The sequence below is a fragment of the Mesoplodon mirus genome, assembly GCF_964341445.2.
Source record: "Mesoplodon mirus genome assembly, chromosome: 16".
NCBI lineage: Eukaryota > Metazoa > Chordata > Mammalia > Artiodactyla > Ziphiidae > Mesoplodon > Mesoplodon mirus.
In genome coordinates this window covers 34,954,216-34,970,911 of record NC_138992.1, presented here as the reverse complement: position 1 = coordinate 34,970,911, position 16,696 = coordinate 34,954,216, and the positions used below count along the sequence as shown (strand labels likewise).

The window sequence follows — 16,696 nt, the reverse complement described above, 5'->3', positions numbered from 1 at the left end:
TTCCTTGGTCTGGGCTATAAAATATTTTACTTATTTTTATACATAGAACACATATATTCTACAATCTGCTTTTTATTAGTTGTAAATATTTTCTTATGTACCAGAGCTAACATCTTTATATTTAATAATAAGTATATCTGGAACTTAAGATGCATTTTAATTTATATTATACATTTTCTTTTAATAACTTACTTGTTAAAATTTTGAGTTAAATTACACTTCTTTGGGCTATGAAGGAGTCCTGTTAAGTTTGATAGAAATGTATTTCTTTACAGTTCATTTTTAAAAGTGAAAATCATTAACTGATTATTACATCACTTTTATTTCCTGCTAAGATATATATAAATCCCATTTTCTACTACTTGTGGATTACAGGCCTCTAAGACAAAATGCAACACTTAAGTCTATAATATTAAATGATTATTAAATAGTGATTATTAATTTAGAGCTATAAGAGGAACTTATTTTTTTCTAATATGGAAGCATTGCCTAATAATTAAGAACAAAAATTGCCCGAAATTCTACTACTTTTTACTAGATTTTTAAAGGCAAGTTTCCCTTATGTGTTGCTTATATAAGCAGTAATGAAACAACCACTATATAAAAGCAACTAAGCCTGCATTTCTATTTGAATTGTCACTCCCACACTTCCCCCATTTTAAATGACTTCTCCCACTTTTTTTCTTTTTCTCCCCCCTCCTTTAAGCATGATCATATTTATTCCCTTCGTGCAAAAGGGAAAGTGAAGAACTCTATATTGAGAGCTCCCTTGTTAACTGGGTCAGAGTAAAGGTGTTTCTTACGATAAAACCTTCAGGTCTCTATCAATCAGTGTGCTGTCATTTATTCCTGTAGTCTTTGGTCAAGTTTCTTCTTCTGAAGCATTTTCTTGCTCTTTAGAAGAGCAGAGGAAAGATGACTCTCACATTCATTATTACCATATCCATTGTTATCTAATATTTAATAATTAAAGAATATTTAAAGTATTGTGGGTAAATGGTTTCAAACTATGCCATTTTTTTAAAAAACTATTCTTTCCTAAGCTCATAAATGAAAATCTGCTGTGATGGTTATTTAACTCTAGTCTTCAAGCAAATGAACAAAACAGTCTTCTCCTTTTGAATGATACTAAATTTCTGTGCAAGTACATGATGGAGAGTGTTAGTAACTTTACAGTAGAAACATAAAAAGGGAACGTTCTCTTTTGTTGACAGTTACATACCCAGTACTAGCTGCACGGGGCAGCCTCTCCCGTGGAGGAGGTGGGAAGCAGTGAGCAAGTGCTGGGCTGTCCCAACTGTTCGGTCACACCTGGAGAAACTTGTTTCTCCCCAGCCAGAGTCCTGAGGGGGGACCTCCATGACTGAAGGAAGGGAAGAGAAAGTGAAGGAAGCAGATAAGAATATCAAGGGCATTAAAGGAGCACAGTTCCTGCAGACAGCTTCAGGACTTCAGCAGGAAGTCTTCCCCCAAGCCTCTGGGAGTACCCCACTTAGGGATCTCCCCACTGGGTCCGTGGGCATCCCCAACACCCCAAGTGCTAAACCCACACCTCCTGCCATTCTGTGGCCAGATCCTTCTGCATGCTCCTGAGTGCTACAGCAGTGAGAGCAGGCGCAGTAGTTGGAGTATCTAAGAAGGATGGACCACAGTCTGTGGGTAAGGGAGAAATTGCAACTGGAGCTATAACACTACCTTCTGGAAGACAAAAGAGAGGTTTCCAGCAGCCAGTCTGGTGAGTTCTAAGAATAAGGAGAAACATAAAAGGTTAAGAATTCTGCCACAAGGCAGAACAAGAAGAGTGGAGCAGGTCTACCCATTCAGAAACCGAGGAAACCCCTCATAGAGCAACACCAATGATTAGTATCCCAACTGAAGGCAACCAGTAAAGATTTAAGGAGGTGTCTGCTACTTCAAATGCAAACACAGCAACACAAAAATACAAGGAACATGAAAAATCAAGAAAATATGTCACCTCCAAAAGATACCAATAATTCTCCAACAATCGAGCTCAAAGCGACAGAATACTCTGATGTAGCTGATAAAGAGTTCAGAATAGCTGTTCTGAAGAAAGTCTTCTGAAGAAGCTGTTCTGAAGTAAGCTACAAGAAAACTCAGAAAGACAGCTTAATGACAATAGGCAGGAAAATACATGAACAAAATTAACTCCTTACCAAAAAATCACAAAAAAGAACTAAACAGAAATTCTGGAGCTGAAGAATTCAATGAATGAGATGAAGAATGCACTGGAGAGCCTCTGCAGTAGCGCAGAGCAGATGGAAGACAGAATAAATGACTTAGGGGATGAGAATTTTGAAATAAATCAGAATAAAAAAGAGCAAAGAAAGCATGCACACTCTATGGGACTTGAGACAGAGAGCAAATATCAATACTAGAAGAATTGGGGATCCAGAGGGAGAAGGGGACAGAAAGTTTACTTAAAGAAATAATAGCTGAAAACTTCCCAAATCTGGGGAGACTTGGACATCCAAATTCACAAAGCTAATAGATCACCCTATTATCTAAATGTGAAAATACCTTCTCCAAGACACGTTGTAATGAAACTACCAAAAATCAAAGATAAAGAATTCTAAAGGCAGCCGGGGGGGAAAAAAAAAAGTGTAACCTACAAAGATACATCCATTGGGCTATCAACAGGTTTCTCACCAAAACCCCTGCAGGCTAGGAGAGAGTGGGATTACATATTCAGAGCACTGAAAGATTAAAAACTCGCAGCCAAGAATATTCTGTCTAGCAAAGTTATTCTTCAGATATGAAGGAAAAATAAAGACTTTCTCAAGACAAACAAAAGCTGAGGGAATTTATCACCATTAGACCTGCCTTGCAAGAAATGTTGAAAGGAGTTCTTCAAGCTGACATAAAAAGAGGCTCATCAATGACATGAAAACACCTTTATGCCTGTAAAGGTGAAAAATACATGCTCAAATTTAGAAAATTCTAATCCTATAATAAGACGGTGTATTAGCCACTCAATTACAGATAAAGGTTAAAAGAAAAGAGTATTAAAAGTAACTATAGCTACTATAATTTGTTAAATACACAACATAAAAAGATAGATTGTGACATCAAAAATATAAAAGGGGGGATAGTGAAGGGAGGAGTCTTCATGGGTGAATGAAGATGCTGTCAGTGTAAAATGGACTGTTTCACCTATGAGCTGTTTTAGCTGAGCCTCATGGTAACCACAAAGCAAAAGTCTAGGGCAGATTCGTGAAAGATTTCAAAAAGGGAAAACAGCCTATCACCATGGAAAATCACCAGTTTACTAAGATGAAACAAAAGGAAAAAGAAACATAAGGAAAAAACAGAAACAGAGGGGAAAGAAACAATGCAAATAGAAACCGGAAAGCAATCAATAAGATGGCAATAGTAAGTCCGTACATATCAATAATTACTCTGAATGTATGGATTGAATTCAACAGTTAAAAGGCACAGAGTGGCTGGATTGATTAAAAAAACAAGACCCAACTATATGTTTCCTTCAGGAGACTCACTTCAGCTTTAAAGACACACAGGTTCAAAATGAAGGGATGGAAGATATTCCATGCAAGTGGAAACCACAAAAAGTGGGGATAACCATACTAATATCAGACAAAATAGACCTTAAGCCAAAAACAATAACAAGAAGCAAAGAAAGTCATTATGTAATGATAAAGGGGGTCAGTAAGCAAGAATTTATAACAATCATAAAGATGTATGGGCTTAATGTAGGAACACCTAAATATATGACTAAGTGGGATTTTATCCTTGGGATACAAGAATGGTTCAACACATGTGAGTTAATAAATCTATATACCATATTAACAGAATGAAAGAAAGAAATCACATGATCATCTCAACAGATGCAGAAAAAAACCATATAGCAAAATGCGACATCCTTTCATGATAAAAACCCGCAACAGATTGGATATGGAAGAAACATACCTCAACATAATATAGGCCATATGTGACAAGCCCATAGCAAACATACTCAAGAGTGAAAAATTGAAAGCTTTTCCTCTAAGGAACAAGACAAGGATGCACACTCTCACCATTCTTATTCAATACTAGTATCAGAAGTTCTCACTAGAGCAATTAGGCAAGACAATGAAAGAAAAGGCATCCAAATAGGAGAGGAAGAAGTAAAATTTTCATTATTTGCAGATAGATGATATGCTTTTATATACAGTCAGCCCTCCGTATCCATGGCTTGAATTCTGGGGTTAACTGAATCTACAGATTTAGAATCCATGAGAGGTTTATATAAGGGACTTGTGCATCTGTGAACTTTGGTATTGGTGGGGATTCCAGAAACCAGTCCCCCACAGATACCAAGGGACGACCATATAGGAAATCCCAAAGTCTCAACCAAAAAAAACTGTTAGAACTAATCAACAAATTTAGTAAATTTGCAGGATACAAAATCATCATACAGAGATCAGTTGCATTTCTGTACACTAACAAACACCTGAAAAATAAAACTGTCCCACTCACAATAGCATCAAAAGCAAAATACCAGGAATAAATTTAATCAAGGAAGTGAAGGATCTGTACAACGAAAACTACAAGACTTTGTTTAAAGAAATCAAAGATGATGGGCTTCCCTGGTGGCGCAGTGGTTGAGAATCCACCTGCAGGGGACACGGGTTCGAGCCCTGATCCAGGAAGATCCCACATGCTGTGGAGCAACTAAGCCCATGTGCCACAACTACTGAGCCTGTGCTCTAGAGCCCGCGAGCCACAACTACTGAGCCTAGAGCCCATGTTCTGCAACAAGAGAGGCCACCGCAATGAGAAGCCCGCGCACCACAACGAAGTTAGCCCCTGCTCGCCGCAACTAAAGAAAACCTGTGCACGGCAACAAAGACCCAAAACAGCCAAAAATAAATAAATTAATTTTTAAAAAAGAAAATCAAAGATGACTCAAACAAATGGAAAGATACCCCACACTCATGAATTGGAAGAATTAATATTGTTAAAATGTCCGTATTACCCAAAGCCATTTATAGATTCAGTGCAATCCCTATCAAAATTCAAATGGCATTTTTCACAGAAATAGAAAAAGAAATACTAAAAATTTGTATAGAGCCACAAAAGACCCCTATAACCAAAGCACTTACGAGAGAGAAGAGCAAAGCTGGAGGCATCACACTTTCTGACTTCAAACTATACAATAAACCACAGTAATTAAGACAGTATGGTACTGGCATAAAAATAGACACAGACCAATGGAACAGAATAGAGACCCCAGAATTAAACCTCCACATATATGCCAACTAATATTAGACAAGGGAACAATAAACACCCAATGGGGAAAGGGTAGTCTCTTCAACAAATGGTATTGGGAAAACTGGGTAAACAAATGCAGAAAAAAGAAATTGGACTCCTCTTATACCACTCAGAAAAATTAACTAAAAATAGATCAAGGACTTATAGACCTGATACTTTAAAGTGCCCATCAACTGATGAATGGATAAAGAAGATATGGAATATATATACTCAAAGGAATATTATTCAGCTGTGAGAATGAAGGAAATCCTGTCATTTGTGACAACATGGATGGACCTTGAGGGCATTATACTAAGTGACATAAGTCAGAGACAAATACTGTGTGATACCACCTATATGTGGAATCTTAAAGCTGAATTCATAAAAACAGTGTAAAATGGTGCGTATCAGGGGGTTAGGGGTGGGGGAACAGAAGAGATGTTGTTTAAGGGTCCAAACTAACAACTAGTAGATAAATAAATAAGTCCTGGAGATCTAACACAGCGTAGTGATTATAGATAACAATATTGTATTATAAACATCAAACTTGCTAAGAGACTAGACCTTAATTAGTCCCACCACAAAGAAGAAATGATAATTATGTGACGTGATAAAGGTGCTAGCTAGCAGTACCACAGCAATCATACTGTAGTATATAAATGTATCAAGTAACATGTAGTACACTATAAACTTATACAATGTTATATGTCAAATATATTTCAATGTAAAAAAAATTGCAGGTGATATTTTTTTTTAGCTTCACTTTGTGCCGGGCACTGTGCCTAGTTTATCATACATTGTCTAGTTTAATCCTAATAACAACTCTGTTACCGATGAGGAAACCATGGCACAGAGAAAATTAAAAACAGAAAATTTAAGTTAAATTAAATCCTTATGAATTAACAAGGATTACAAATGCAGCAAATGGCCAGTCCAAGATTCAAACCTGGGCAGTCTTTCTTTTGAACTCATATGCACTGTGCTGTGTAACGGAAAATTTTAAATATATGAATGGAATAATGAGTAAGGTGCCTGGTCTTTAAGAGTTACAGCTTAGTAGAGGCAATGGATATGTAAATTTACCAACTTTGGTACCCAAATAGAGGTATCAAGGAGTTAATGTTGCAGCTTGAGTTTGCCATTTGGATGTGAGAAAAGGATGTGCCAGGCACAGGAGATAGGAGACAAAAAGCATCAAGATGCGTAGTGATGGGGCTTCCCTGGTGGCGCAGTGGTTGAGAGTCCGCCTGTCGATGCAGGGGATACGGGTTCGTGCCCCGGTCCGGGAAGATCCCACATGCCGCGGAGCGACTGGGCCCGTGAGCCATGGCCGCCGAGCCTGCGTGTCCGGAGCCTGTGCTCCGCAACGGGAGAGGCCACAACAGTGAGAGGCCCGCGTACCACAAAAAAAAAAAAAAAAAAAAAAAAAAAAAAAAAAAAGATGCGTAGTGATGGTGCGTGTTGAATGAAAGGGTGAAATATGTGGACCCGTTTGGGGAACTGTATTTCATCTTAGTACTAGTGGAGCCTATGTGATAAAGCCTGAAGGAATTACAATTGGATAAAGTAGATAGCTGCATGCTGCACATGAAATGGTAGCTATATCGGAGTTTTAATTATACAAATAGTTCTTTTCCTAGCCAGGCATTACCACTCTTAACCAGTACCTTGTTTTCTTCCCCTTCTGGGCATACCCAGAACGGTACTTTTCAGCCTCTTTGTGATTGGTTGGAGCCAGGTGACCTCTTCTGCCAATAGGGTAGAGCAGGGGTCCCCAACCCCCGGGCCGCGGACCCGTGCTGGTCCGCGCCTGGTAGGAACCGGGCTGCACAGCAGGAGGTGAGTGGCGGGCGAGCGAGTGAGGCTTCACTGCCGCTCCCCATCAATCCCCGTCACTCGCGCTCAGCACGCCTGGACCATCCTCTCCGTTCGCTCACATTACCGCCGAACCACCCCCGTCAGTGGAAAAACTGTCTTCCACGAAACGGGTCCCTGGTGCCAAAAAGGTTGGGGACCGCTGGGGTAGAGGTAAAAGCTGTCCGTCACTTCTGGGCCAGAGTATGCACGAGCTGGCACAGAGCCCTCACGCTCAGCCTTTTCCCTCGCTGCAGTGACTGAGAAGGCCTCATGTTCCAGTTAGTGGGTCACAAGATGATGACCCCTCCAGCAGCCTGGTGCTTTGAGTGTGGGTCTGAAGCAGAGGCCTGCTAATCTGCCCTGGACGGAGAGCATAAACAAGAAAGAAGCTTTTTTGTGTTGGGCCACTGAGATTTTGGATTGTTTGTAATTATATCCAAAGACTTAACCTCTCACAGTCTGTTTCTGTATCTCTTCCACCTTAAGTCCTTAAATCTTTCATGAGTTCCTGGCCTGTAAAGCCAACTTCAAATGGTTCATCTCCACCTGGATGTCTCATTACTACAAATGTAATGTCCCCCAAACTAAACTCTGTTCCCTCAAACTTAGGCTTCACTTGTTTGGTGAAAGTTACCAGCATTCATACACTGGCCTCGGCCAGGAACTTTGGCTTCATCCTAGACTTTCCTTGCTCTCTCAAACTCCAATCCAATACTTCATCCAGGCAACTTGTTTCATTACCCAGTATGGCGCACTCACTCAACACTGTCTGCTTTCAGGGCTTCCCTGGTGGCACAGTGGTTAAGAATCCGCCTGCCAATGCAGAGGACACTGGTTCGAGCCCTGGTCCGGGAAGATCCCACATGCCGCGGAGCGACTAAGCCCGTGCACCACAACTATTGAACCCGTGAGCCACAACTACTGAGCCCACGTGCCACAACTACTGAAGCCCACGCGCCTAGAGCCCGTGCTCCACAACAAGAGAAGCCACCACAATGAGAAGCCCGCGCACCACAACGAAGAGTAGCCCCCGCTTGCCGCAACTACAGAAAGCCCACGTGCAGCAACAAAGACCCAACGCAGCCAAAAATAAATAAATAAAATAAATAACTTAAAAAAACAAAACAAAAAAACACTGACTGCTTTCGCACGGAATGTTTCCCTGCTCCCGATGCTCTTCTCTCTTCCCTCCAAAAAAACCCACAAGAGTGAATTCTTAGTCATCTTTTAAAATCCAGTTCAAATGGATTTTAAAATCCAGAGGATTTTCCTCACCTCCCTTGGCTGAGTTAGATGATCTGTCTTTGTTTCCTCACGGTGCCATGTGCACAGTTCTATCATAGCTCTAAGCACTGCTGCGGTGTTCTGAGTTGACTTGTCTATGACAGAAAATGTCTGGTTTAGTTCTGTTGCCTATCTTGATGAGCAAAATGCCGGACACAGTAGAGACTCAATAAATCTGCATGGAATGAATGAGAAGCATTGCTAACTTTATCATTATATGTTAGGGTACATATATTAAAGTATTTCAGGAGAATATTTTCACTTGTTATATCTGATGGGTTGCTGTAAATCATGCATCCAGAAGTAGAAAAGTCTCAAAGTAATTCTCTATTAGAGTGAGGCTGATTTATCATCAAAGTTTAAACTCATGCCTTAGGGACCTTTTTAAGCAGTTTCTAGACTAGGAGTGAAGGACAAAATAGTTAAAACAGAAAAGAGAAAAAAAACACAGGCTTTGAAAACTATACATGACAATATACCTGAGCAAATCATAATAATTAAGTTTGCATATTTTTAAATGATTAGTAGCTACCGTCTCGCTGACAATCATGTTTGTTGTGGAATAACCTATGAAAATACCTTTTAAGCTATACACGACACAAGAGGCTATCATTATTTCTGGTTCATGGACAATATGAAAGCTCCCTCTGTATAGAACCTGAGTCTAGGATTCTACGTCTCCTAACTATGGCCCATCAGTTAATGTCCAGCCTCTGCAGTTGTTACCACATGATCCTATGGTCCACTGCCCTGGCCACCCTCAGCCTCCTGACCTTAGCAGAAATAACTGAGGCCATCCCATACGACTGCTCCAATCAGCTTCCCTTCCTCTTGGCTTATGACCAAATGTTCCCTGCTCCTTCTCTCTCCCAGAAAGCAGTATTCCTCTCCTTCCTGATGCTGATCCTTATCCCACCCCCAAGAATAACCTCTTTTGCATCTGCAATATGTCCCTTTCTATTACTGCCCCCCCCCAGCCTACAAACTGACTCAACTCTTCCCACCTAAAGAAGAGCCCCTCTTTCAACATCCAAGCTTCCATCCTTTTCTACATGTTTTCAAAAATAGATAATTTTCTCCATTTTCCCCACCTCCTAAATTTCCTTTTTTGAAAGAAATTTGGCTTCTACCTCCCATCACTATTGAAACTGCTCTCAACAACCTGGATCAAATCCAGAATTCTGCCTTTTCTTAGTCATAGAATTGTGTTATACTCTTGTAGCCTAAAGAAATTTTTTAGAGATAGTCTCACCTAAAGCTAATCCCTTTATTTATACTGAAGCCCAAATAAGAACACAACAGAATATTGTATAGTATGAAACGCTGAGAAGTGGTGACTGCATTGGTTTTGCCCTTTTGCTGAGCCTTGTGGGCAAAGGAGGTGAAACTGGAAGGTGAAGAAGCAAAGCTTTAAGAGCAGCCATAATACCGAATCTAAACTGGCTAATATACTTCTGAATTGCTCAGAGTGAGCGCTAGTCTATTTAGGCATATTCAGAGAGTACCTCCTTCATGAGCAAGATCTCGAAATGCAAAGGGCTGTACACACTGCCACTGCAAAGTGGTGAATATTTTGAGAATCTGATGTTTGTCGGGAAAGCTTCAAAAACATGGAGCTTTAAGTTTAGCCTGTTCATTTCTACTTATACATCTTGGTGAAAATTCCCTTCATGTGACCAATTTGTGGTGCCTCGCGATTAGGGATGGTGGACTCCTCACTAAAGGCCTTCTCAGAAGGGAGTAAAAGGTTTGATGCTGTGTTGTGTGCAAAGAGATTAATCATGAGTTACAGCAAAACGTACATTAGACTGAGTTCAAAGATAGTTTATTATACTTGCTTTTCTATTATTTCATGGGTTTGCTATCTAGAAACAGGGTGAAGCAAAGCGGGTTCATTAGGAACTTGTTTTACTCTCCTATTAGCCAGTGGGCACCACCCAGACCAAAAGGACCCCTAAGGACTGATGTGGAAGTCATGGGCCGCTGCCTCTCTCAATTTCCCACACAAGAGACGTCTGTTAGCGCGAAATCTGTCTCCAGAATACAATGCATTTCGTCAAGTTTATCGGTTTTGATACCTTTTGCCAAAAATCAAATAAAAGAGATGGTTGAAGGTTAATTTATAATAAAGATCAGTGAAACAGCAGCAGGAGACAGAGCTGCCCCTTCTGTTTTTCTGGGAAACTGCTTTAGTGCATAGACTTTGGCATTAGATAAACCTGGAATTAAATCCCAACTCAGGATTTAATTGCTACTCAGGAGCTGTATAAACTTGAAGACTTTAGATTCCTCATCTGCAAAATGAGAAGGGATACCTTCCTACCACTTAGGGTTGTAGGATTATGTAGTTCTTGTAAAATGCCTGGTGTTACTTCATAAGTTCCTTATCTTACCTTCTATGTATAGAACTCCTTTCTTCCCATAAGTATAATGATCTCATCTATATTGTTAGAGAAGGATAATAAAGCTATTTTCAAATATTAGGGACACCTTTATATTTACTTACTGGGTAAGTCACACACATTAAGACCACACCAATAGAAATGGGATAGCCAGAGAAGTGGTCTGGTGCCATCTCCTGGAAGTCAGTCAGGTCACAACAGCCAAGAGATTACTCCACATGTTGAGTTTAACAACCTATTTGTAATAGCATGTGTCTTTTCCAACCTGTCACTGTTTTGAGAGTGAGCCAACACAGATGTATATTCAGAGTCTGGCATAGGTTGGTAGGTGCTTAGCAAATGTTGAATGAATGAATCTAAAGAACACTGCCCTAAAAGGTACCCTGGTTTCCAAAATTCAGATTAGAGAAGTTCCTATCACTGAGAACTTTACAGTGACACTCTAAATATTTCTCAAACAGTAGTTCTTGGAATATTTGCATCAGAATCACTTGGAAATCTTAAGAGTCCAGGTGTTGGGAATCTAAATTTTAAAATATTTCTTGTGATTCTTAGGCAAGTTGGAATATACACCCACTGTCCTAGAAGCTGAATGTGTAATAACTAATTAATATCTGAGTTGCATAAGCATCTAAGTGAACTAAACTATTTATGATCCTCTGAATAAAGTATCGTAGGGGATAAATAAAAAGATAGCTCCTGCTTTTAATGAGCTTATGACTAATTTGGAAGAAAAGGAAAATAAAACCAAGTTCAAGAGACTCTAGTAGGAAAAAAAAAAAGCATCAATATAACGTTCAAGTGTCAAAGTTATTAAAAGGGCCAAAGTTAATCAAGAACATTTTCAGGAAGAGGTAAAATCTAAGCCATATTTTTAAATTAACTTGGGTTGATGAGAAGAAAGAGCTCAGTCTGATTGAATTACTTTACTGTAGAATTTCCAGTGTCACAGTGCACTGGAAACTTAGTTTGAAACTCTGCCACTGTCGGCATGCTTCACTGTGAAGTGGTCAGAAACCAGTCAGGATACTTACAAACCAAACTTGGTTTTCTATTTTTCTTATTTTATATGTGAACTATATCTCAATTTTTTAAATTGAGGGGAAAAAAAGCAAACCATCCAATTCAGACAACAACTTAAGGTCAAATTCCAATCATTTCAAACAGGTCACCCCCTTTAAGTGTGTCACCCCTTTAAGCATGGTCACCCCTTTAATTTATCAGAAGGAATAAAAGCTATGGATGAGTGAAAGACTAAACACTTCCATGCTACAATGGGAAACGAGGATGTCTACTCTTAACCATTCCCATTTAATGCTGTATTGGAGGTTGAAGCCAGTAAAAGAAGGAAAAAAAGAAAAGTTACTAAAGGCTTCCAGACTGGAAAGGAAGAAATTAAGCTGTCTTTATTTGTAGACATGATCGTCTGTGTAGAAGAATCCTAGAGAATCTGCCAAAAAATTATTAGAATTAATAAATGATTTAGAAGTTTGTAGGATTTCCAGATCAATCTACAAAAATTGTATTGCTATACAGGCAACCTTGGAGATATTGCAGGTTTATTGTGAATATCACAATAAAGTGAGTCATATGAATTTTTGGGTCTCCCAGTGCATATGAAAGTTACATTTACACTATACTGTAGTCTATTAGGTATGCAGTAGCATTATGTCTAAAAAATTGTATGCACCGTAATTAAAAAATACTCCATTGATGGGCTTCCCTGGTGGTGCAGTGGTTAAGAATCCGCCTGCCAATGCAGGGGACACGGGTTTGAGCCCTGGCCCGGGCAGATCCCACATGCCGCGGAGCAACTAAGCCCGTGGGCCACAACTACTGAAGCCCGCAGGCTGTGCTCCGCAATAAGAGAAGCCACTGCAATGAGAAGCCCGCACACCACAACGAAGACCCAACGCAGCCAAAAATAAAACTAAATTAAATAAATTAAAAAAAATACTCCATTGCTAAAAAATGCTAACCATCATCTGCCACAAAACTTCAGTTTATACAAACACCATATCTTCAAAGCACAATAAAGCAAAGTGCAATAAAACAAGGTATGTCTGTATACTGTTAATGAAAAATCAGAAATTGAGATTTAAAAAAAAATCTACAGAAACAGTTTTTGAAAACTACAAAACACTGTTTAAAGAAATTTAAAAAACTAAATGGATAGATACAATGTATTCATGGATCAGAAGAGTCAATATTAAGATGCTAATTTTCCCCCAATTAATCTATACATTCAACTGAATCACAATAAAAATCCCAGCAGGCTTTTTTGTAGAAATCTAGAAATTCCAGTATAAAAACAGTATTCAGATCACAGGGAAAGGATAGATTAACAGTGTCATCACAAACAGCTTTCTAAATGGAAGAAAATAAGTTTGGACCTCCATATTACATACTAAACATAAATTCAATACAGATTAAAGCAAAGGTAAAAAATTAAATAACAATCTCTCAAGAAACCTAGGAGACTAAGTATCATTTAGGAGTAGGGGAGACCTTAACCATGATTAGAGGCCTGAAATATACCATTAGACACATTTGAAAATTAGAGCTTTCATATGGCAAAAAAATAATATATATGAGTAAAGAGTGTATGGGGAGCCTCTGAATTATCTTTGCAACTTTAAGTTTAAAAATATTCTAGGGCTTCCCTGGTGGCGCAGTGTTTAAGAATCCACCTTCCAATGCAGGGGGCACGGGTTCGAGCCCTGGTCAGGGAAGATCCCACATGCCGTGGAACAACTAAGCCCGTGTGCCACAACTACTGAGCCTGCGCTCTGGAGCCTGTGAGCCACAACTACTGAGCCTGCGTGCCACAACTACTGAAATCCGCACACCTAGAGCCTGTGCTCCGCAACAAGAGAAGCCACCGCAGTGAGAAGCCTGCGCACCGCAATGAAAGAGTAGCCCCCTAAAGCAGAAACTAGCACACCATTGTAAAGCAATCATACTCCAATAAAGATGTTAAAAAAAAAAGAGTAGCCCCCGCTCACCGCAACTAGAGAAAGCCCGCGCACAGCAACGAAGACCCAACCCGGCCAAAAAAAAAAAAAATCTAAATAAAGTTGAAGAAAAAAATGCACAGCAAGAAAAGTTAAAGTCAATAATCAAATACTAGATTTAGAGAAAAATATAATAAAAATATAACTTAATAGTAATATATATAATATATAGCTATTATGATAGCTATAATATATAATAAAGATATCTTTCAAACTGACAAGGAGAAAACAACTAAAAAAATACAGGCAAAAAATATTAAAGTCACTTTAGAGAACAGCAAATCAAATACCATCATTTCCCTCCCCCCATAAAAAAGAAAACCACACAAAAAGATGTACAAATTCCCTCATAGGGATATGAAAAATCAAGTAGTAGGTATTACTTTATACCAAACAGCCTTGCAAAAACTATAAAGCTCCTAATATCTATTGTTGGTGGAATACAGGGGAAAGAGGACTCGTGTATTGTTAGTAGAATTGGAAATTGTGACATTTTGGGGAAGGCAATCTGATAATCTTATTAAAATTAAAAATACATATACTTTTCAATGTAGCTATTTGATTTCCATGAATCCATCTCCCATACTCCAAACCACCAGAAAACAAGGACTTATGTATGAGGATGTTTCTTGCAGTGTTTGTAGAGAGGAAAACAAAACAAAAGAGACACAAAGTGAATACCCATGAACATGCAGCCATCAAAACGAATGAACTGGAGCTATATCACGTGACTTGGACTGATTTCTGAGATATTGAGAAAATCACGACAATAATCAATACATATACGCACTGTGTAGGATTATATGAATGTAGAGAAAGCTATGCTATCACACATACTTGGTCATTGCAGTGGTTATGGGGGAAGGTAATGTGGGAAGAAGGGTAGAGAAGGGAAGGGGGGAGCAAAGAAAAAAGAGAAACGAAAAAGGGGGAAGGGGAAAGAAAGTCTTTTGTGCACAGTTTATTTAAACTCTCAGTAGTACTTGTCTCTAAAACATCAGTTTGCACATTACCTCTAAAGCAACGATGATTTCTTTATTTAGCTGAATGTATTACATTTTCCTTAAACAGAAAAAAAAAGCCCCCGGAAACAGAAGTAAAATGCCTTGGCTATTCCAACCCCGAAAAAAGATGTTCCAGTGGCTGTCATACATCCTAGAATATTTATGAATTAACCTATTTGGCATAAAACCTTGTTAAAAGTTTCAGCCACTGTCTTGTTTCAAAACGTATTCTAGTGGACAATGTAATGAAGTGACTGGTCACCAACTCTGAGGCCTTGGTCCACAAATATTCTCATGTCTTTGCTCAGTTGTTCTGTCCCGTCATAGCAAGCTTATCCTCAATTCCTTCTCCGTAGATGAAGTACTTATTAAGCACACAAACAGGAAAAAGTAAAGATACGGTTCTTGCCTCCGAGCCTACAGTTTCTTTCTTTTTAAGGTTTCTGGTTTCCTAGTATCCTGAATTCAGAATTTGGAGGCACCTGGTACACATGGGGTTGTGAAATATCTAAGTTTTACCTCCTTCATGCAGGCCAAAAGGTAGCAGAAATAGGTGCTCCAACATCATTAGGCAAAAAGCTGCAAAGAAAAACAATAAAAGCAGGAATATGTCAGCACCAGACAACCAGCAAATTGCCACACTCTAGGATTAGCAAACTCTGTGATCACAGAGGAAAGAGCTTGCCACGCCTTGCTGCTCCTATTATGTAAATGAAAAGGAATTGCTTACTAACTCTGAAAATGTGGACCTCCGTGGTATAAAAAAAAGAAAAAAAAAAAATTCAGAAGGTCCAGACAGCCTTAATAACAATTTCTACCAAACATTCAAGGAAGACATAATTCCAGTCTTACATACTCTGACATTGAAGTTTATCCCAGGAGCTTAGTTTAACATTTGAAGAATCAAATTCACTATGTTAACACATTAAAGGAATAAATCACAATTACATGATAGATGACCCTCCCCCCAAAATAGCAGCCAATAAAATTCAGCATATTTCCCAAGGTAAACATTCTTGGCAAACTAAGAGTTAGAAAAGAATTTAATAATTTTGATAAAGTGTATCTACAAATATATCTACAAATATAACTGAAATATAAATATCATAATTAATGGTTGAAATGTTAAAAGGGTTCCCTTTGAGATTATCAACGAGTTAACAATGCCCCCAAAACCACTGCTATTCAGCATTATGCACTTGAAGTCCTAGCCAGTCCAAATGGGCCAGAAAAAGAAACATATGATGCGGCGATCAAAGAGGAAGATTTGAATCACTGTTCTGCCACTAACCAGCAATGTAATTCTGGGCAAAATGCTAACTCTGTATCTCAGTTTCCTCATCTGTAAAATGGGGATAATGAGTACCTCCTTCACAGGGTTGTTCTAAAGAGTAAACAAGAATATTTTAAAAGTACATAGAAAGTGTTTGACACTACAAAGCACTGTAAAAGTGTTTGTTAAATAAAAAAAATTATTCACAGATGATGACTGTGTATAGAGAAATCTCAAAGAATCCAGAGATAAACTCTTGGAATTAAGAGAACTGTTCCCTAGATGCAAAATCATTACATAAAAATTAGCCACATTTCTATATACTAACAAACAGAAAATGATACCTAAAGAATCAAGTACCCGGGAATAAAACTTAAAAAAAAGATGTGAAAGATCTCTAGAGGAATAATTATAGGTTCAACGCAATCCCAACCAAAATTGATGGAATGCAATGAGGTTATTCTAAAATGTTTATGGAAATGTAAAGTGCTAAGAACAGTCAAGACACTCTCCAAGAAAAACAAGGAAGTGTAAAGTGCTGAGAACAGTCAAGACACTCTCCAAGAAAAACAAGGTGGCCAACATATTTCTAGA

At 38.7% G+C, this 16,696-nt stretch overlaps 1 protein-coding gene across 1 annotated transcript in view; it reads right to left on the bottom strand.

Moving 5' to 3' along the window:
- Positions 1-14,841: 14,841 nt before the first annotated feature.
- The window catches only part of RNF19A (ring finger protein 19A, RBR E3 ubiquitin protein ligase), a 59,305-nt gene continuing 57,450 nt past the window's right edge, over positions 14,842-16,696 (bottom strand). The window contains exon 11 of the transcript XR_014291665.1: positions 14,842-15,408. The gene's annotated coding sequence lies outside the window, so the exon portion shown is untranslated. The remainder of the gene's footprint in view (positions 15,409-16,696) is intronic.